Consider the following 22,895-nt stretch of genomic DNA (forward strand, 5'->3'; position numbering starts at 1 on the left):
ATGTTATAACTGATGAGGACATCAATACCATTGTTACACCCACAACCCCTGTTGCTATACATATTGGACCAATTACTAGAGCTCGCGCACGCCAATTGAATTATCAGGTACTTTCGTTTCTTGGTAACGATTCTAATGTTCATGAGAATATGATGCTGCCTAAATTGGATATATTTGTTTTGCTTACAAATGAAGGGCCTAGCTTGGACAAGAAAGATGTACCTTGGAACAAGTTCAAGCATGGAGATGATGGCATGCGCAAGGGGATCCAGAACGAAGTTACATGTGATGATTTCAGGACTTTGAAGCCATCATAAGGAGTGCATGAAGCCTTGGACGAAATATACAAGATGCCACTTCATAAATTTCGTCCGGAGGCTATTTTAGGTGTTGCGTCACCTTATTATTGGGCCAGGCCCATGTATTTTCGAAATACTTAAGTATAGGCTATTTTTAGAGTCCGTATGTGTGGGGAAACAAGAGTTAGGGTTGGTTTCTGACCCCTCCTCCAAGGGCCACGAAATCCCCCCCTCTTCCTCCATATATACTGCCCTTCGGGCGTCGTTTAGACTTTGGGTTTTGTTTAGATTAATAGTTCGCCATAGCTGCAACTTCGCGTACTTCGTTTGTGTCCAATGACCAGACCAAGACGTCACAGAACCCCACCTTGATCAATAAAGCTTTCATCTTATATTCGCAATATCCAGATTGCAATATCAGTTTCTTGCCTGTTCTTCGTTTGCTCGTGGGAAACAGACCCTCGTGGTGAGGTTGATCGTGCTCCGACGTGGTCAATAACCCCTCGGAGGTTGATTTAGCGATTGCTAAGGCGCGACGTCTCACACGTTCATAGTCGGATTGTCAAGGTCGACTCCCACAGAAACGATAGCCACCATCTCATCGAAACATCGGGACACCTTTGCCTCTATCAAGTGGTATCATATTTCCAGGTTGCTTGGTGAGATTTTATAGTTTTTCGTAGTTTAGATCGAGTCTGTTCTTCATACCTACAGTCCATGAAAAAAAGCCAAAAAAATTAGGGTTAGTTCATCATATCCGAACCAATCTGAGCCTTTGCATAGTCTTTTCAGTATTTTGCTTTGTTGAATTTGCGGTTGCATCGTCGTGTCTAGTTGCTGGTCTTAGAGTCTAGTCTTTTAGAGTTTCGAATTCTGGTCATAAGTTGTCACGCCACTACCGCACCATCATCATCGCCCCTGCCATCTACCACCACCGCTTATCCGCCATCGATCCGTATCCATATACCATCACCAATCCGTCTCCATATACCATCACCAATCCGTATCCATATACCACCACCAATCTGTATCCATATACCACCACCGCTGCCATATCCTACCATCGTATATCCACCACCAATCCGAGTTCCTTTCATATTAGGTTTGTTTTCGAGGTCCGTCTAATTTTTGATTCGTGTTTGCTTGCCTGAGTAGGTTTCGGAAAAAAAAGTCTGGAGACCCCCGGGCAGTTTTTAGGCCAAAATTTTCATAGGAAAAAATAATTTTTCCCTATCCTATTTTTAGGCTTTGCTGAGTCTTTTGAGCCACGTGCCATCATAGTGATCTTTTGTCACACTTTTTCGTCGTCGCTGCCCTGATTTCTGAAAAAAAAGTCAAAGAAAAACTTTCATGCCCATCCTGTCAGTTTGACGAGGGAAGAGTTTTGAGACACTCGCCATCATAGTGATTTTTCGCAAAAAAAAGAGGAGCGCAAAAAAAGAGCGAAAAAAAGTTCCAGAGTGTGCTTTTCCCTTGTTTACGTGCAGCGCCGTGATTTTGTTAGTGTTCTAGGCTCGCGTCTCTAGCACGGTCTAGCCTAGGACCAGCACAGTACCGTCGTTGAGCGTTTATTCAACGTTGCGTCTCTGAATTGATTATTGCTGACCCTTTTTGCTACCATATTATAAGCGTTCCCAGCTCCACATACATCCACGTCGTGCATTTGACGCTCCCTGGTAATCACCCTATCCAAGCTTTGAGTGTTTTGACTACGACGGTTGCCGATCAGCGCCTGCTGCTGGGTAAGAACTGGTAAGAATTTGAGATTTGCTTGACGGATTTGTGACATCCACCACAACCGCTAGTTAGTAGTCTTTAGGATCATATTCTTGTGTATTTCTATTGCTTCTAACCATGGCAGGATCACAAGCCGACGAGACTGACTGGGAGAACATGACGAATAAGGAGTTGCATGATAAATTTCAGCAAATGATGTGTGGACAGGTGCAAGATGTGCTAAACAGATTTGAAGTGGCCATGGAGAAGATAGATGGCATGGAGAAGACGTTCGAAACAAAGCTCGATAACAAGTTTAATGAATTACTCGCGCATCTTCCACCACCACCACCGGCTGCCCCTAACGCACCTCTACAACAACAACAACAACAACAACAACAACAACAACAACAACAACGTCGCTTTCCAAATCAAGTGGGACAAGCACAGCGCGTTCCCATTGACCTTGGGCGAAATTCTAGTGCCGCTGTTGATAGAGGCTAAGGTGTCCCGATGTTTCGATGAGATGGTGGTTATCGTTTTCTGTGGGAGTCAACTTGGACGATCCGACTACGAACGTGCGAGACGTCGCGCCTTAGCAATCGCTAAACCAACTTCCGAGGGTTATTGACCATGCCGGAGCACGATCAATCTGACCACGAGGGTCTGTTTCCTGCGAGCAAACGAAGAACAAGCAAGAAACTGAGATTGCAATCTGGATATTGCGAATATAAGATGAAAGCTTTATTGATCAAGGTGGGGTTCTGTGACGTCTTGGTCTGGTCGTTGGACACAAACGAAGTACGCGAAGTTGCAGCTATGGCGAACTTTTAATCTAAACAAAACCCAAAGTCTAAACGACGCCCTAAGGGCTGTATATATGGAGGAAGAGGGGGGAATTTCGTGGCCCTTGAGGGTGGGGTCCGAAACCAACCCTAACTCTTGTTTCCCCACACATACGGACTCTAAAAATAGCCTATACTTAAGTATTTCGAAATTACATGGGCCTGGCCCATGAATAAGGTGACGCAGCACCTAGAATAGCCTATGGACGAATATTATGAAGTGGCATCTTGTATATTTCGTCCAAGGCTTCATGCACTCCTTATGGCGGCTTAAAAGTCCTGAAATCATCACTTGTAACTCCATTCTTGATCCACTTGCGCATGCCACCAACTCCATGTGTGTTCTTGCTCCAATGTTCATCCTTCTCCAAGCTAGGCCCTTCATTTGTAAGCAAAACAAATGTATCCAATTTAGGCAGCATCATAATCTCATGAACATTAGAATCATTACCAAGAAACAAAAGTACCTCGTAATTTAATTGGCGTGCGCGAGCTCTAGTAATTGGTCCAGTATATGTAATAGTAGGGGTTGTGGGTGTAACAATGGTATTGATGTCCTCATCATCCTCCCCTTCTTGAAATGAAGTCGTCCTCGACGGAAGCGCATCTTCCTCACCCAAATAAGGCTTCAAATCTGCAATGTTAAAAGTGGGACTAACCCCAAAATCTACAGGTAGCTCAAGTTTATATGCATTATCATTTATTTTCTCTAACACCTTAAAAGGACCATCAGCACGTGGCATTAGCTTTGATTTGCGCAGATTAGGAAATCTATCTTTACGCAAATGTAACCAAACAAGATCTCCAGGCGCAAACACAACATGTTTTCTACCCTTATCTCCAGCAAGTTTATATTTAGCATTCATACGCTCAATGTTTTCCTTAGTTAACTCATGCATTTTTAAAATCAATTCAGAACATTCTTTAGCATCAAAATTAACCTTCTCTGAAGATGGAAGAGGAACCAAGTCAATAGGTGCACGTGATAGAGGCAAAGGTGTCCCATCTTTCGATGAGATGATGGATATCGCTTTCGTGGAAGTCGACTTTGACGATCCGACTACGAACGTGCGAGGACGTCGCGCCTTAGCAATCGCTAAACCAACTCCGAGAGGTTATTGACCACGCCGGAGCATGATCAACCTGACCACGAGGGTCTGTTTCCTGCGAGCAAACGAAGAACAAGCAAGAAACTAAGATTGCAATCTGGATATTGCGAATATAAGATGAAAGCTTTATTGATCAAGGTGGGGTTCTGTGACGCCTTTGTCTGGTCGTTGAACACAAACGAAGTACGCGAAGTTGCAGCTATGGCGAACTTTTAATCTAAACAAAACCCAAAGTCTAAACGGTGCCCTAAGGGCTGTATATATGGAGGAAGAGAGGGGGAATTTCGTGGCCCTTGGTGGAGGGGTCCGAAATCAACCCTATCTCTTGTTTCCCCACACATACGGACTCTAAAAATAGCCTATACTTATGTATTTCGAAATTACATGGGCCTGGCCCAATAAAAAGGTGACGCAGCACCTATAATAGCCTCGGGACGAAATTTATGAAGTGGCATCTTGTATATTTCGTCCATGGCTTCATGCACCCATTATGGTGGCTTCAAAGTCCTGAAATCATCACTTGTAACTCCGTTCTTGTTCCCCTTGCGCATGGCATCATCTCCATGCTTGTTCTTTCTCCAATGTTCATCCTTCTCCAAGCTAGGCCCTTCATTTGTAAGCAAAACAAATGTATCCAATTTAGGCAGCATCATATTCTCATGAACATTAGAATCATTACCAAGAAACGAAAGTGCCTGATAATTTAATTGGCGTGCGCGAGCTCTAGTTATTGGTCCCGTATATGTAGCAGTAGGGGCTGTGGGTGTAACAATGGTATTGATGTCCTCATCATCCTCCCCTTCTTGAAATGAAGTCGTCCTCGACGGAAACTCATCTTCCTCACCCAAATAAGGCTTCAAATCTGCAATGTTAAAAGTGGGACTAACCCCAAAATCTGCAGGCAGCTCAAGTTTATATGCATTATCATTTATTTTCTCAAACACCTTAAAGGGACCATCAGTACGTGGCATTAGCTTTGATTTGCGCAAATCAGGAAATCTATCCTTACGCAAATGTAACCAAACAAGATCTCCAGGTGCAAACACAACATGTTTTCTACCCTTATCTCCAGCAAGTTTATATTTAGCATTCATACGCTCAATGTTTTCCTTAGTTAACTCATGCATTTTTAAAATCAATTCAGCACGTTGTTTAGCATCAAAATTAACCTTCTCCGAAGATGGAAGAGGCAACAAATCAATAGGTGCACGAGGTAGGAAACCATACACAACTTCAAAAGGGCACATCTTAGTAGTAGAATGCAATGAACGATTATAAGCAAATTCAATATGAGGCAAGCATTCCTCCCACATTTTCTTATTATTCTTCAAAACAGACCTAAGCATAGTAGACAATGTTCTATTGACTACTTCAGTTTGTCCATCAGTTTGGGGGTGACAAGTAGTACTAAAAAGCAGTTTAGTCCCCAACTTAGCCCATAAACATCTCCAAAAGTGGCTAAGAAATTTAGTATCACGATCTGAAACAATAGTATTTGGCACACCATGCAAGCGAATAATTTCACGAAAGAACAAATCAGCAACATTAACAGCATCATCGCTTTTATGACATGGTATAAAGTGTGCCATTTTCGAGAATCTATCCACGACAACAAATATGCTATCTCTCCCCTTCTTTGTTCGAGGTAAACCTAAAACAAAGTCCATAGATATATCCTCCCAAGGAACACTAGGTACAGGCAAAGGCATATATAAACCATGAGGATTGAGTCGTGACTTAGCTTTTTGACATGTAGTGCATCGAGCAATAAAACGCTCAATATCCCGTCTCATCTTTGGCCAAAAGAAATGTGTAGCAAGTACGTCCTCCGTCTTCTTCACGCCAAAGTGTCCCATTAATCCTCCTCCATGCGCCTCCTACAACAACAAAAGACGAACGGAGCTAGCTGGAATGCATAGCTTGTTAGCACGAAACACAAATCCATCGTTAACGACGAACTTGTTCCACATTCTTCCTTCTTTACAATTCTGCATTACATCTTTAAAATCAGCATCATGCACATATTGATCTTTGATGGTCTCCAAACCAAATACTTTGAAGTCAAGTTGTGAAAGCATAGTATAGCGGCGAGACAATGCATCAGCAATAACATTTTCTTTTCCCTTCTTGTGTTTAATGACATAAGGAAAAGTCTCAATGAATTCAACCCATTTAGCATGTCTACGATTCAGTTTAGCTTGACTTTTAATATGTTTCAAAGATTCATGATCAGAATGTATAACAAATTCTTTGGGCCATAAATAATGTTGCCATGTTTCTAAAGTCCGAACAAGAGCATATAATTCTTTATCATAAGTAGAATAATTCAGACTAGGCCCACTCAATTTTTTAGAAAAGTATGCAACAGGTTTGCCATCTTGTAATAACACACCGCCTAATCCAATTCCACTAGCATCACATTCAAGCTCAAAAGTCTTATTAAAATCAGGAAGTTGGAGTAAAGGAGCATGTGTCAACTTAACTTTCAATACCGAGAAGGCTTCTTCCTGTGCGGTACCCCAAAGAAAAGGCACATCTTTCTTTGTAAGCTCATTGAGAGGTGCAGCAATGGTGCTGAAATCTCTCACAAAACGCCTATAGAATCCAGCGAGGCCAAGAAAACTCCTCACTTCTGTGACCGTTTTGGGTTGCGGCCAACTCTCAATAGCTTCAATCTTGGCTTTATCAACTTCAATTCCCCGTGGAGTAACAACATAGCCAAGAAAAGATACTCGGTCGGTGCAAAAGGTGCACTTCCCAAGGTTACCAAACAAACGTGCATCACGTAGAGCAATAAAAACAGCACGTAAATGTTCCAAATGTTCTTCCAAAGATCTGCTATAAATCAATATGTCATCAAAGTAAACTACCACAAATCGTCCAATGAAAGCACGTAAAACTTCGTTCATTAATCTCATGAAAGTACTAGGTGCATTAGTTAACCCAAAAGGCATGACTAACCACTCATATAATCCAAACTTAGTTTTGAATGCTGTTTTCCATTCATCTCCCAATTTCATACGAATTTGATGGTATCCACTACGCAAATCAACTTTGGAGAATATTGTAGAGCCACTCAATTCATCAAGCATATCATCTAGCCTAGGAATAGGATAACGATAACGAATAGTAATATTATTAATGCCTCTACAATCAACACACATACGTGATGCACCATCCTTTTTCGGCACTAGAATAATAGGAACAACACAAGGATTAAGGGATTCGCGTATATAACCTTTGTCGAGAAGCTCTTGTACTTGACGCATAATCTCCTTCGTCTCCTCTAGATTGGTACGGTATGGTGCACGGTTTGGCAGTGAAGCACCGGGAATTAAGTCAATCTGATGCTCAATCCCTCGAATAGGCGGTAATCCCGGTGGCACGTCTTGTGGAAAGACGTCAGCGAACTCCTGCAAAATGTTAGTGACAGCAGGAGGCAAAGAGGAAGGCACGTCCTCGAATGAAAATAATGCCTCTTTGCACACAAAAGCATAGCAAACAGATTTGCTGAAATCTAGCTCATCAATATCAGATTTGGTGGCAAATAAACATGCACTTTTCAATTTAATTTCAGAAGCAACACTAGATGGTTTATTATTAGGCTTCATTTGTTGCTCAAATTCTTTTGCCACAATCTGATTTTCACTCTTATTCGTCTCCTGTTTTGCTTTATTAGCTCTATTAATATCATCTTTCAAAATGGAATCAGGAGTCATAGGAAGCAAAGTAATATTTGTATCCTTATGAACAAGAGTATAGTGATTGTTTCTACCATGGTGTACAGAATTTTTATCAAATTGCCATGGTCTACCAAGTAATAAGGAACATGCTTGCATAGGTACCACATCACAATCAACATAATCAGCATATGTAGAGATACTAAAATGCACACGAACAGTACGTGTTACCTTAACCTTGCCGCTGTTGTTGAACCATTGGAAGTAGTAAGGATGTGGATGTGGTCTTGTGGTGAGAGAAAGCTTCTCCACCATCTCCATGCTAGCCAAGTTGTTGCAGCTCCCTCCGTCTATGATGACGCGCACAGAACGTTCCTTCACAACTCCCTTGGTATGGAACAAATTGTGCCTCTGATTTTGCTCAGCTTGTGTGATCTGCACACTCAAAACGCGTTGAGCAACTAAACATTCATACCTGTCAGCGTCTTCAGGAGCCATGTATTGCGTCTCATGATCAGAATCATCTCCACCATGTTCTTCACGTGTAATAAGAGCCAAAGTCTCCTCATCATAGTCACTAGCAGACTCATATCCACCATCCGCGGTAGCAATCATCACACGTGGAGATTTGCATTCTCTCGCATAATGACCTCCTCCCTTACAACAACGACAAATAATATCACTTGTGTGCCCTGTTGATGCCATGGAAGAAGAAGAACGCTGTGCAGGCCCCGCAGGTGCGCTCTTGGCAGATAATGGTGGTTGTGCCTGTTTTCTTGTATCATGGCTGGATGTGGCACCGGATGGAGGTGCTGGTGCAGTTGTAGTAGAAGATGCACGTGGTGTCCATGATGAAGGTCGGCCTGCAGAAAAGTTAGTTCGCCCCAATGCTTGTCGATCCTGCACTTCACGTTCAGCTTTACAAGCAAGATGGAATAAACGTGTGATATTAGTATACTCCTTATAGTCTAGAATGGTCTGAATCTCTCTATTTAATCCACCCAGAAAACGTGCAAGCATAGCTTCATTCTCCTCAACAATACCACATCTAATCATGCCAGTTTGTAATTCCTGATAATATTCTTCTACAGAATTTTTCCCTTGTCTTAAACGCTGCAATTTTTGAAGCAATTCACGTTGATAATATGGTGGAACCCAACGCGTACGCATAGCAGTTTTCAAAGCAGCCCAAGTAGTTGGGATAGGATATAATCTACAATGTTCAGACCACCATACACATGCAAAACTAGTGAAAGCACAAACAGCAGCAGCAACTCGTCTCTCCTCAGGATATTGTAAACATGTAAATCGTTGTTCAGTTTCTAACTCCCAAGTAAGATATATATCAGGAACATATCTACCCTCAAATGGTGGAATATTCAATTTCAGTTTAGGAATATGGACATCATCTCGTACCTGAGGTGGTGGTGCAGGCCTACCATTATGAATATATACCTGAGGTCGACCTGCTGGTGGTGGTACAGGTGGCTGCACGTAGTGCTGATTTTGATCAACCTCATCCTCATAATCTCCCACATAATCATCCTCCTCCGCATCAGTAGCAGGAGCCACAGAAGTATCAACAGCAGCACCAACAGTTTGGCCAAACGCAAGAGGAACACGGCTTGCTCGGCAGAGGTCTGTTTCGCGACGTGGAGGTAGTCGTTGTTGTTGTTGTTGGAGAGGTGCGTTAGGTGCAGCGGGTGGTGGTGGTGGAAGACGCGCGAGCAATTCATTAAACTTGTTATCGAGCTTTGTTTCGAACGTCTTCTCAAGCCCAGTGATCTTCTCCATGGCCTCTTCAAAATTGTTCAGCACATCTTGCACCTGTTCAGTCATCATTTGCTGAAACTTATCATGAAGCTCCTTGTTCGATAAATTCTCCCAGTCAATCTCGTCGGCTTGTGATCCTGGCATGGTTAGCAGCAATAGAAACACACAAGAATATGATCCTACAGACTACGAACAAGTGGTGGTGGTGGGTGTCACAAATCCGTCAAGCAAAACCCAAATTCTTACCAGTTCTTACCCAGCAACAGGCGGTGATCGGCAACCGTTGTAGTCAAAACTCTCAAAGCTTGGATAGAGCGATTACCAGGGAGAGTCAAACGCACGACGTAGATGTATGTGGAGCTGGGAAGGCTTATAATATGGTAGCAAAAAGGGTCAGCAATAATCAATTCAGAGATGCAAAGTTGAATAAACGCTCAACGACGGTACTGTGCTGGTCCTAGGCTAGACTGTGCTAGAGACGCGAGCCTAGAACACCAACAAAATCACGGCGCGGCACGTAAACAAGGGAGGAGCACACTCTGAATTTTTTTTCTCTTTTTTTTGCACTTTTTTCCTCTTTTTTTTTATTTTTTTGCTCCGCAACAAATTTTTTCGAAAAAGTCTACAAATGGTCTAAAAACTGCCTAGCCTGAATTTTCCAGACTTAGTTTTTTTTTTTGAAATTGGAACTATTTTTCTTCTGCGGATGGCTCAGAAGTTGGGGAGTCCTTCTCTGTCACGACTCGGAGTGTCGCGTGATCTGGAAATCGAGAACAATGCAACAATTACTGGACTCGGACTAGGACTGGTGGCAGAGATGAATCTGGTGGAACTCGGACTGGTGGTGGAGATGAATCTGGTGGAACACGGACAGGTGGCGGATATATGTTGCAGGTGAACTCGGATTGGCGTGATGGCGGCGGATATGTGGTGGCGTATATGGATTCGGATTGGCGGTGAATATGTGGTGGTGGTATATGGCAACGGCGACGATGATGATGCGGTGGTGATATATGGCAGCGGCGACGTGACAACCTGTGAACAGAACTCGAAACTCTAAAAGACTAGACGCTAAGACCAGCAACTGGACACGACGATGCAACCGCAAATTCAACAAAGCAAATACAGAAAAGATTATGCAAGGCTCAGATTGGTTCGGATGGGATGAACTAACCCTAATTTTTTTTTGGCTTTTTCGTGGACTATAGGTATGAAGAACAGACTAGATCTAAACTACGAAAAACTGTAAAATCTCACCGAGCAACCTGGAAATCTGATACCACTTGATAGAGGCAAAGGTGTCCCGTCTTTCGATGAGATGATGGATATCGCTTTGGTGGAAGTCGACTTTGACGATCCGACTACGAACGTGCGAGGACGTCGCGCCTTAGCAATCTCTAAACCAACTCCGAGAGGTTATTGACCACGCCAGAGCATGATCAACCTGACCACGAGGATCTGTTTCCTGCGAGCAAACAAAGAACAAGCAAGAAACTAAGATTGCAATCTGGATATTGCGAATATAAGATGAAAGCTTTATTGATCAAGGTGGGGTTCTATGACACCTTTGTCTGGTCGTTGAACACAAACGAAGTACGCGAAGTTGCAGCTATGGCGAACTTTTAATCTAAACAAAACCCAAAGTCTAAACGGTGCCCTAATGGCTCTATATATGGAGGAAGAGAGGGGGAATTTCGTGGCCCTTGGTGGAGGGGTCCGAAATCAACCCTATCTCTTGTTTCCCCACACATACAGACTCTAAAAATAGCCTATACTTATGTATTTCGAAATTACATGGGCCTGGCCCAATAAAAAGGTGACGCAGCACCTATAATAGCCTCGGGACGAAATTTATGAAGTGGCATCTTGTATATTTCGTCCATGGCTTCATGCACCCATTATGGTAGCTTCAAAGTCCTGAAATCATCACTTGTAACTCTGTTCTTGTTCCCCTTGCGCATGGCATCATCTCCATGCTTGGTCTTGCTCCAATGTTCATCCTTCTCCAAGCTAGGCCCTTCATTTGTAAGCAAAACAAATGTATCCAATTTAGGCAGCATCATATTCTCATGAACATTAGAATCATTACCAAGAAACGAAAGTACCTAATAATTTAATTGGCGTGCGCGAGCTCTAGTAATTGGTCCCGTATATGTAGCAGTAGGGGCTGTGGGTGTAACAATGGTATTGATGTCCTCATCAGCACGAGGTAGGAAACCATACACAATTTCAAAAGGGCACATCTTAGTAGTAGAATGCAATGAACGATTATAAGCAAATTCAATATGAGGCAAGCATTCTTCCCACATTTTCTTGTTATTCTTCAAAACAACCCTAAGCATAGTAGACAATGTTCTATTGACTACTTCAGTTTGTCCATCAGTTTGGGGGTGACAAGTAGTACTAAAAAGCAGCTTAGTCCCCAACTTAGCCCATAAACATCTCCAAAAGTGGCTAAGAAATTTAGTATCACGATCTGAAACAATAGTATTTGGCACACCATGTAAGCGAATAATTTCACGAAAGAACAAATCAGCAACATTAACAGCATCATCGCTTTTATGACATGGTATAAAGCGTGCCATTTTCGAGAACCTATCCACGACAACAAATATGCTATCCCTCCCCTTCTTTGTTCGAGGTAAACCTAAAACAAAGTCCATAGATATATCCTCCCAAGGAACACTAGGTACAGGCAAAGGCATATATAAACCATGAGGATTGAGTCGTGACTTAGCTCTTCGACATGTAGTGCAGCGAGCAACAAAACGCTCAACATCCTGTCCCATCTTTGGCCAAAAGAAATGTGTAGCAAGTATATCCTCCGTCTTCTTGACGCCAAAGTGTCCCATTAATCCTCCTCCATGCGCCTCCTGCAACAACAAAAGACGAACGGAGCTAGCTGGAATGCATAGCTTGTTAGCACGAAACACAAATCCATCGTTAAGAACGAACTTGTTCCAAGTTCTCCCTTCCTTACAATTCTGCAATACATCTTTAAATTCAGCATCATGAACATATTGATCTTTGATGGTCTCCAAACCAAATATTTTAAAGTCAAGTTGTGAAAGCATAGTATAACGACGAGACAAGGCATAAGCAATAACATTTTCTTTACCCTTCTTGTGTTTAATGACATAAGGGAAAGTCTCAATGAATTCAACCCATTTAGCATGTCTACGGTTCAGTTTTGCTTGACTTTTAATGTGTTTCAAAGATTCATGATCAGAATGTATAACAAATTCCTTGGGCCATAAATAATGTTGCCATGTTTCTAAGGTCCGAACAAGAGCATATAATTCTTTATCATAAGTAGAATAGTTCAGACTAGGCCCACTCAATTTTTCAGAAAAGTATGCAACAGGTTTTCCATCTTGTAATAACACACCTCCTAATCTAATTCCACTAGCATCACATTCAAGCTCAAAAGTCTTATTGAAATTAGGAAGTTGGAGTAAAGGAGCATGTGTCAACTTATCTTCCAATACCATGAAGGCTTCTTCCTGTGCGATACCCCAAACAAAAGGCACATCCTTCTTTGTAAGCTCGTTGAGAGGTGCAACAATGGTGCTGAAATCTCTCACAAAACGCCTATAGAAACCAGCGAGGCCAAGGAAACTCCTCACTTGTGTGACCGTTTTGGGCTGCGGCCAACTCCCAATAGCTTCAATCTTGGCTTTATCAACTTCAATTTCCTGTGGAGTAACAACAAAGCCAAGAAAAGATACTCGGTCGGTGCAAAAGGTGCACTTTCCAAGGTTTCCAAACAAACGTGCATCACGTAGAGCAATAAAAACAGCACGTAAATGTTCCAAATGTTCCTCCAAAGATTTGCTATAAATCAATATGTCATCAAAGTAAACTACCACAAATCGTCTAATGAAAGCACGTAAAACTTCGTTCATTAACCTCATGAAAGTACTAGGTGCATTAGTTAACCCAAAAGGCATGACTAACCACTCATATAATCCAAACTTAGTTTTAAATGATGTTTTCCATTCATCTCCCAATTTCATACGAATTTGATGGTATCCACTACGCAAATCAACTTTGGAGAATATTGTAGAGCCACTCAATTCATCAAGCATATCATCTAGCCTAGGAATAGGATGACGATAATGAATAGTAATAGTATTTATGCCTCTACAATCAACGCACATACGCGACGTACCATCCTTTTTCGGCACTAAAATGATAGGAACAGCACAAGGACTAAGGGATTCGCGTATATAACCTTTGTCGAGCAGTTCTTGTACTTGACGCATAATCTCCTTCGTCTCCTCTGGATTGGTACGGTATGGTGCACGGTTGGGTAGCAAAGCACCGGGAATTAAGTCAATTTAATGCTCAATCCCTCGAATAGGTGGTAATCCCGGTGGCACGTCTTGTGGAAATACGTCAGCGAACTCCTGCAAAATGTTAGTGACAGCAGGGGGCAAAGAGGGAGGCACGTCCTCGAATGAAAATAATGCCTCTTTGCACACAAAAGCATAGCAAACAGATTTGCTGAAATCTAGCTCATCAATATCAGATTTGGTGGCAAGTAAACATGCACTTTTCAATTTAATTTCAGAAACAACAGTAGATGGTTTATTATTAGACTTCATTTGGTGCTCAAATTCTTTTGCCACAATCTGATTTTCACTCTTATTTGTCTCCTGTTTTGCTTTATTAGCTCTATTAATATCATCTTTCAAAATGGAATCAGGAGTCATAGGAAGCAAAGTAATATTTTTATCGTTATGAAGAAGAGTATACTGATTGTTTCTACCATGGTGTACAGAATTTTTATCAAATTGCCATGGTCTACCAAGTAATAAGGAACATGCTTGCATAGGTACCACATCACAATCAACATAATCAGCATATGTAGAGATACTAAAATGCACACGAACAGTACGTGTTACCTTAACCTTGCCGCTATTGTTGAACCATTGGATGTAGTAAGGATGTGGATGTGGTCTTGTGGTGAGAGATAGCTTCTCCACCATCTCCATGCTAGCCAAGTTATTGCAGCTCCCTCCATCTATGATCACGCGAACAGAACGTTCCTTCACAACTCCCTTTGTATGGAACAAATTATGCCTCTGATTTTGCTCAGCTTGTGTAACCTGCACACTCAAAACACGTTGAGCAACTAAACATTCATACCTGTCAGCATCTTCAGGAGCCATGTATTGCGTCTCATGATCAGAATCGTCTCCACCGTGTTCGTCACGTGTAATAAGAGCCAAAGTCTCCTCATCATAGTCACTAGCGGACTCATACACACCATCCTCAGTAACAATCATCACACGCTTAGATGGGCATTCTCTCGCATAATGACCTCCACCCTTGCAACGTCGACAAATAATATCATGTGTTTGCCCTGTTGATGCCATGGATGAAGAAGAGCTCTTTGCAGGCCCAGAAGGTGTGCTCTTGGCAGATAGTGGTGATTGTGCCTGCTTTATTGTATCACGGTTGGAGGTGGCAGCCGACGGAGGCGCCGGTGTAGCAGAACGTGTGGAAGTAGATGATGCACGTGGTGTCCATGATGAAGGTCGACCTGCAGAAAAGTTAGTCCGCGCCAATGCCTGTCGATCCTGCACTTCACGTTCAGCTTTACAAGCAAGATGGAATAAACGAGTGATATTAGTATACTCCTTATACTCTAGAATCGTCTGAATATCTCTATTTAATCCACCCATAAAACGTGCAAGCATAGCTTCATTCTCCTCAACAATACCACATCTAATCATGCCAGTTTGTAATTCCTGATAATATTCTTCTACAGAATTTTTTCCCAGTCTTAAGCGCTGCAATTTTTGAAGTAATTCACGTTGATAATATGGTGGAACCCAACGAGTACGCATAGCAGTTTTCAAAGCAGCCCAAGTAGCCGAAATAGGATATAATCTACAATGCTCAGACCACCAAACACATGCAAAACTAGTGAGTGCACAAACAGCAGCAGGAACACGTCTCTCCTCGGGATATTGTAAACATGTAAATCGTTGTTCAGTTTCTAACTCCCAAGTAAGATATATATCAGGAACATATCTACCCTCAAAAGGTGGAATATTCAATTTTAGTTTAGGGAGATGGTCATGATCTCGTACCTAAGGGTGAGCCCGACCATTGCCATTATTTGCATGTGGACGACCTGGTGGTTGCTGTGCTAGTGGTGGCACGTAGTTCTGATTTTGATCAACCTCATCCTCATAATCTCCCACATAATCATCCTCCTCCACATCAGCAGTAGGATCCACAGAAGTATCAATAGCAGCACCAGCAGTTTGGCCCGACTGAAGAGGGACACGGCTCGCTCGGTGGAGGGCTGTTTCCCGACGTGGAGGTAGTCGGTGTTGTTGCTGTTGTTGCAGAGGTGCGGCAGGAGCAGCAGGTGGTGGTGGTGGAAAACGCGAAAGCAATTCAGCAAACTTGTTATCGAGCTTTGTTTCAAACGTCTTCTCCATGCCATCTATCTTCTCCATGGCCTCTTCAAATCTGTTTATCACATCTTGCACCTGTACACTCATCATTTGCTGAAACGTATCATGAAGCTCCTTGTTCGTCAAGTTCTCCTAGTCAGTCTCGTCGGATTGTGATCCTGGCATGGTTAGCAGCAATAGAAACACACAAGAATATGATCCTACAGACTACTAACAAGTGGTGGTGGTGGCGGGTGTCACAAATCCGTCAAGCAAATCTCAAATTCTTACCAGTTCTTACCCAGCAGCAGGCGGTGACCGGCAACCGTTATAGTCAAAACTCTCAAAAGCTTGGATAGAGCGATTGCCAGGGAGAGTCAAACGCACGACGTAGATGTATGTGGAGCTGGGAAGGCTTATAGTATGGTAGCAAAAAGGGTCAGCAATAATCAATTCAGAGATGCAAAGTTGAATAAACGCTCAACGACGGTACTGTGCTGGTCCTAGGCTAGACCGTGCTAGAGACGCGAGCCTAGAACACTAACAAAATCACGGCGCTGCACGTAAATAAGGGAAAAGCACACTCTGGAACTATTTTTTTTGCTCTCTTTTTTTTGCGCTCTTTTTTTGCGCTCCTCTTTTTTTTGCGAAAAATCACTATAATGGCGAGTGTCTCAAAACTCTTCCCTCGTCAAACTGATAGGATGGGCACGAAATTTTTTTTTCACTTTTTTCGGAAATCAGGGCAGCGACGACGAAAAAGTGCGACAAAAAATCACTATGATGGCACGTGGCTCAAAAGACTCACAAAAACCTAAAAATAGGATAGGGAAAAAAATTTGCCCGTGAAAATTTTGGCCTAAAAACTGCCCGGGGGTCTCCAGACTCTTTTGTTTCCGAGACCTACGCAGGCAAGGAAACACGAATCGGAATTTAGATTGATCTCAAGAACAAACCTAATATGAGAAGAACTCGGATTGGTGGTGGATATATGGTTGTGGTATATGACAGCGGTGGTGGTATATGGTAGCGGTGGTGGTATATGGATACAGATTGGTGGTGTTATATGGATACGGATTGGTGGTGGTATATGGATATGGATGCAGAGCGGTGGCGGATAAGCAAAAGTGGTAGATGGGCGATGATGATGGTGCGGCGGCGGCGTGACAACTTATGACCAGAACTCGAAACTCTAAAAGACTAGACTCTAAGACCAGCAACTTGACACGACGATGCAACCGCGAATTCAACAAAGCAAAACCCTAAGAAGATTATGCAAAGGCTCAGATTGGTTCGGATATGATGAACTAACCCTAAATTCTTTTTGTGGCTTTTTCATGGACTGTAGGTATGAAGAACAGACTCGATCTAATCTGCGAAAAACTGTAAAATCTCACCGAGCAACCTGGAAATCTGATACCACTTGATAGAGGCTAAGGTGTCCCGATGTTTCGATGAGATGGTGGCTATCGTTTTCTGTGGGAGTCGACTTTGACGATCCGACTACAAACGTGCGAGACGTCGCGCCTTAGCAATCGCTAAACCAACTTCCGAGGGTTATTGACCATGCCGAAGCACGATCAACCTGACCACGAGGGTCTGTTTCCTGCGAGCAAACGAAGAACAAGCAAGAAACTGAGATTGCAATCTGGATATTGCGAATATAAGATGAAAGCTTTATTGATCAAGGTGGGGTTCTGTGACGTCTTGGTCTAGTCGTTGGACACAAACGAAGTACGCGAAGTTGCAGCTATGGCGAACTTTTAATCTAAACAAAACCCAAAGTCTAAACGACGCCCTAAGGGCTGTATATATGGAGGAAGAGGGGGTAATTTCGTGGCCCTTGAGGGTGGGGTCCGAAACCAACCCTAACTCTTGTTTCCCCACACATACGGACTCTAAAAATAGCCTATACTTAAGTATTTCGAAATTACATGGGCCTGGCCCATTAATAAGGTGACGCAGCACCTAGAATAGCCTATGGACGAATATTATGAAGTGGCATCTTGTATATTTCGTCCAAGGCTTCATGCACTCCTTAAGGCGGCTTAAAAGTCCTGAAATCATCACTTGTAACTCCGTTCTTGATCCCCTTGCGCATGCCACCAACTCCATGTGTGTTCTTGCTCCAATGTTCATCCTTCTCCAAGCTAGGCCCTTCATTTGTAAGCAAAACAAATGTATCCAAATTAGGCAGCATCATAATCTCATGAACATTAGAATCATTACCAAGAAACGAAAGTACTTGGTAATTTAATTGGCGTGCGCGAGCTCTAGTAATTGGTCCAGTATATGTAACAGTAGGGGCTGTGGGTGTAACAATGGTATTGATGTCCTCATCAGCTGTTGATGCTTCTGCCGCTCCTGCTGCTACTGCAGAGGTGGAGGACCATTACGAGGATGAGGTTGACCACAATTAGAACTACGTGCAACCACCAGCACCACCACCACCAGGTCGTCCTCATGCATATCATCGCCACGGTAGGGCTGCACCACCACCTGAGGTACATGACCATCTTCCTAAACTAAAATTGAATATTTCACCATTTGAGGGTAGATATGTTCCTGATATATATCTTACTTGGGAGTTAGAAACTGAACAACGATTTACATGTTTACAATATCCTGAGGAGAGACGTGTTCCTGCTGTTGTTTGTGCTTTCACTAGCTTTGCATGTGTTTGGTGGTCTGAACATTGTAGATTATATCCTATTCCAACTACTTGGGCTGCTTTGAAAACTGCTATGCGTACTCGTTGGTCTCCACCATATTATCAATGTGAATTACTTCAAAAATTGCAGCGTTTAAGACAAGGAAAAAATTCTGTAGAAGAATATTATCAGGAATTACAAACTGGCATGATTAGATGTGGTATTGTTGAGGAGAATGAAGCTATGCTTGCACGTTTTATGGGTGGATTTAATAGAGAGATTCAGACCATTCTAGAGTATAAGGAGTATACTAATATCACTCATTTATTCCATCTTGCTTGTACAGCTGTCCGTGAAGTGCAAGATCGACAGGCATTGGCGCGAACTAACTTTTCTGTAGGTCGATCTTCATCATGGACACCACGTGCATCCTCTACTTCCATTCCACTAGCACCTCCATCAGGTGCCACCTCCAGCCGTGATACAAGAAAGCAGGCACAACCACCACTATCTGCCAAGAGCACATCTGCCGGGCTTGCGCAGAGCTCTTCTTCTTCCATGGCATCAACAGGGCACACAAGTGATATTATTTGTCGTCATTGTAAGGGAAGAGGACATTTTGCGAGAGAATGCCAATCTCAGCGTGTGATTATTGCTACTGAGGATGGTGGGTATGAGTCCGCTAGTGACTATGATGAGGAGACTTTGGCTCTTATTACACATGAAGAACACGGTGGAGAGGATTCTGATCATGAGACGCAATACATGGTTGGTGAAGATGCTGACAGGTATGAATGTTTAGTTGGTCAACGTGTTCTGAGTGTGCAGGTTACACAAGCTGAGCAAAATCAGAGGCATAATTTGTTCCATACAAAGGGAGTTGTGAAGGAACGTTCTGTTCGCGTCATCATAGATGGAGGGAGCTGCAATAACTTGGCTAGCATGGAGATGGTGGAGAAGCTATCTCTCACCACAAGACCACATCCACATCCTTCCTACATCCAATGGTTCAACAACAGCGGCAAGGTTAAGGTAACACGTACTATTCGTGTGCATTTTAGTATCTCTACATATGCTGATTATGTTGATTGTGATGTGGTACCTATGCAAGCATGTTCCTTATTACTTGGTAGACCATGGCAGGCAATTTGATAAAAATTATGTACACCATGGTAGAAACAATCAGTAGACTCTTGTTCATAAGGATAAAAATATTACTTTGCTTCCTATGACTCCTGATTCCATTTTGAAAGATGATATTAATAGAGCTAATAAAGCAAAACAGGAGAAAAATAAAAGTGACAATCAGATTGTGGCAAAAGAATTTTAGCAACAAATGCAGCCTAATAATAAACCATCTAGTGTTGCTTCTGAAATTAAATTGAAAAGTGCATGTTTACTTGCCACCAAATCTGATATTGATGATTTAGATTTTAGCAAATCTGTTTGCTATGCTTTTGCATGCAAAGAGGCATTATTTTCATTCGAGGACATGCCTTCCTCTTTGCCTCCTGCTGTCACTAACATTTTGCAGGAGTTCGCTGACGTCTTTCCACAGGACGTGCCACTAGGATTACCACCTATTCGAGGGATTGAGCATCAAATTGACTTAATTCCCGGTGCATCATTACCCAACCGTGCACCATACCGTACCAATCCAGAGAAGACGAAGGAGATTATGCGTCAAGTACAAGAACTGCTCGACAAAGGTTATATACGCGAATCCCTTAGTCCTTGTGTTGTTCCTATCATTTTAGTGCCGAAAAAGGATAGTACGTCGCGTATGTGCGTTGATTGTAGAGGCATTAATAATATTACTATTCGTTATCATCCTCCTATTCCTAGGCTAGATGATACGCTTGATGAATTGAGTGGCTCTACAATATTCTCCAAAGTTGATTTGCGTAGTGGATACCATCAAATTCGTATGAAATTGGGAGATGAATGGAAAACAACATTTAAAACTAAGTTTGGATTATATGAGTGGTTACTCATGCCTTTTGGGTTAACTAATGAACTAGTACTTTCATGAGGTTAATGAACGAAGTTTTACATGCTTTCATTGGACGATTTGTGGTAGTTTACTTTGATGACATATTGATTTATAGCAAATCTTTGGAGGAACATTTGGAACAGTTGCGTGCTATTTTTATTGCTCTACGTGATGCACGTTTGTTTGGTAAGCTTGGAAAGTGCACATGTTGCACCGACCGAGTATCTTTTCTTGGCTATGTTGTTACTCCACAGGGAATTGAAGTTGATAAAGCCAAGATTGAAGCTATTGAGAGTTGGCCGCAGCCCAAAACGGTCACACAAGTGAGGAGTTTCCTTGGCCTCGCTGGTTTTCTATAGGCGTTCTGTGAGAGATTTCAGCACCATTGCTGCACCTCTCAATGAGCTTACAAAGAAGGATGTGCCTTTTGTTTGGGGTACCGCACAGGAAGAAGCCTTCACGGTATTGAAAGATAAGTTGACACATGCTCCTTTACTGCAACTTCCTGATTTCAATCAGACTTTTGAGCTTGAATGTGATGCTAGTGGAATTGGATTAGGAGGTGTGTTATTACAAGATGGCAAACCTGTTGCATACTTTTCTGAAAAATTGAGTGGGCCTAGTCTGAACTATTCTACTTATGATAAAGAATTATATGCTCTTGTTCGGACCTTAGAAACATGGCAACATTATTTATTGCCAAAGGAATTTGTTATACATTCTGATCATGAATCTTTCAAACACATTAAAAGTCAAGCAAAACTGAACCGTAGACATGCTAAATGGGCTGAATTCATTGAGACTTTCCCTTATGTCATTAAACACAAGAAGGGTAAAGAAAATGTTATCGCTAATGCATTGTCTCGTCGTTATACTATGCTTTCACAACTTGACTTTAAAATATTTGGTTTGGAGACCATCAAAGATCAATATGTGCATGATGCTGAATTCAAAGATGTATTGCAGAATTGTAAGGAAGGGAGAACTTGGAACAAGTTCATTCTTAACGATGGATTTGTTCGTGCTAACAAGCTATGCATTCCAGCTAGCTCCGTTCGTCTTTTGTTGTTGCAGGAGGCGCATGGAGGAGGATTAATGGGACACTTTAGCGTCAAGAAGACAGAGGATATACTTGCTACACATTTCTTTTGGCCAAAGATGAGACGGGATGTCGAGTGTTTTGTTGCCCGCTGCACTACATGTCAAAGAGCTAAGTCACGACTCAATCCTCTTGGTTTATATATGCCTTTGCCTGTACCTCGTCTTCCTTGGGACGATATATCTATGGACTTTGTTTTAGGTTTACCTCGAACAATGAAGGGGAGGGATAGCATATTTGTTGTCGTGGATAGGTTCTCGAAAATGGCACACTTTATACCATGTCATAAAAGCGATGATGCTGTTAATGTTGCTTCGGATCGTGATACTAAATTTCTTAGCCACTTTTGGAGATGTTTATGGGCTAAGTTGGGGACTAAACTGCTTTTTAGTACTACTTGTCACCCCCAAACTGATGGACAAACTGAAGTAGTCAATAGAACATTGTCTACTATGCTTAGGGCTGTTTTGAAGAATAACAAGAAAATGTGGGGAGAATGCTTGCCTCATATTGAATTTGCTTATAATCGTTCATTGCATTCAACTACTAAGATGTGCCCTTTTGAAATTGTGTATGGTTTCCTACCTCGTGCACCTATTGATTTGTTGCCTCTTCCATCTTTGGAGAAGGTTAATTTTGATGCTTAAGAACGTGTTGAATTGATTTTAAAAATGCATGAGTTAACTAAGGAAAACATTGAGCGTATGAATGCTAAATATAAACTTGCTGGAGATAAGGGTAGAAAACATGTTGTGTTTGCACCTGGAGATCTTGTTTGGTTACATTTGCGTAAGGATAGATTTCCCAATTTGCGCAAATCAAAGCTAATGCCACGTGCTGATGGTCCTTTTATGGTGTTAGAGAAAATAAATGATAATGCATATAAAATTGAGCTGCCTGCAGATTTTGGGGTTAGTCCCACTTTTAACATTGCAGATTTGAAGCCTTATTTGGGTGAGGACGATGAACTTTCGTCGAGGACTACTTCATTTCAAGAAGGGGAGGACGATGAGGACATCAATACCATTGTTACACCCACAGCCCCTAGTGCTATACATACTGGACCAATTACTAGAGCCCGCGCACGCCAGTTGAATTATCAGGTACTTTCGTTTCTTGGTAACGATTCTAATGTTCATGAGAATATGATGCTGCCTAAATTGGATACATTTGTTTTGCTTACAAATGAAGAGCCTAGCTTGGACAAGAAAGATGAACCTTGGAACAAGTTCAAGCATGGAGATGATGGCATGCGCAAGGGGATCCAGAACAGAGTTACAAGTGATGATTTCAGGACTTTGAAGCCACCATAAGGAG

The sequence above is a fragment of the Triticum aestivum genome, chromosome 5A, assembly GCF_018294505.1.
Source record: "Triticum aestivum cultivar Chinese Spring chromosome 5A, IWGSC CS RefSeq v2.1, whole genome shotgun sequence".
Taxonomy (NCBI): Eukaryota; Viridiplantae; Streptophyta; class Magnoliopsida; order Poales; family Poaceae; genus Triticum; species Triticum aestivum.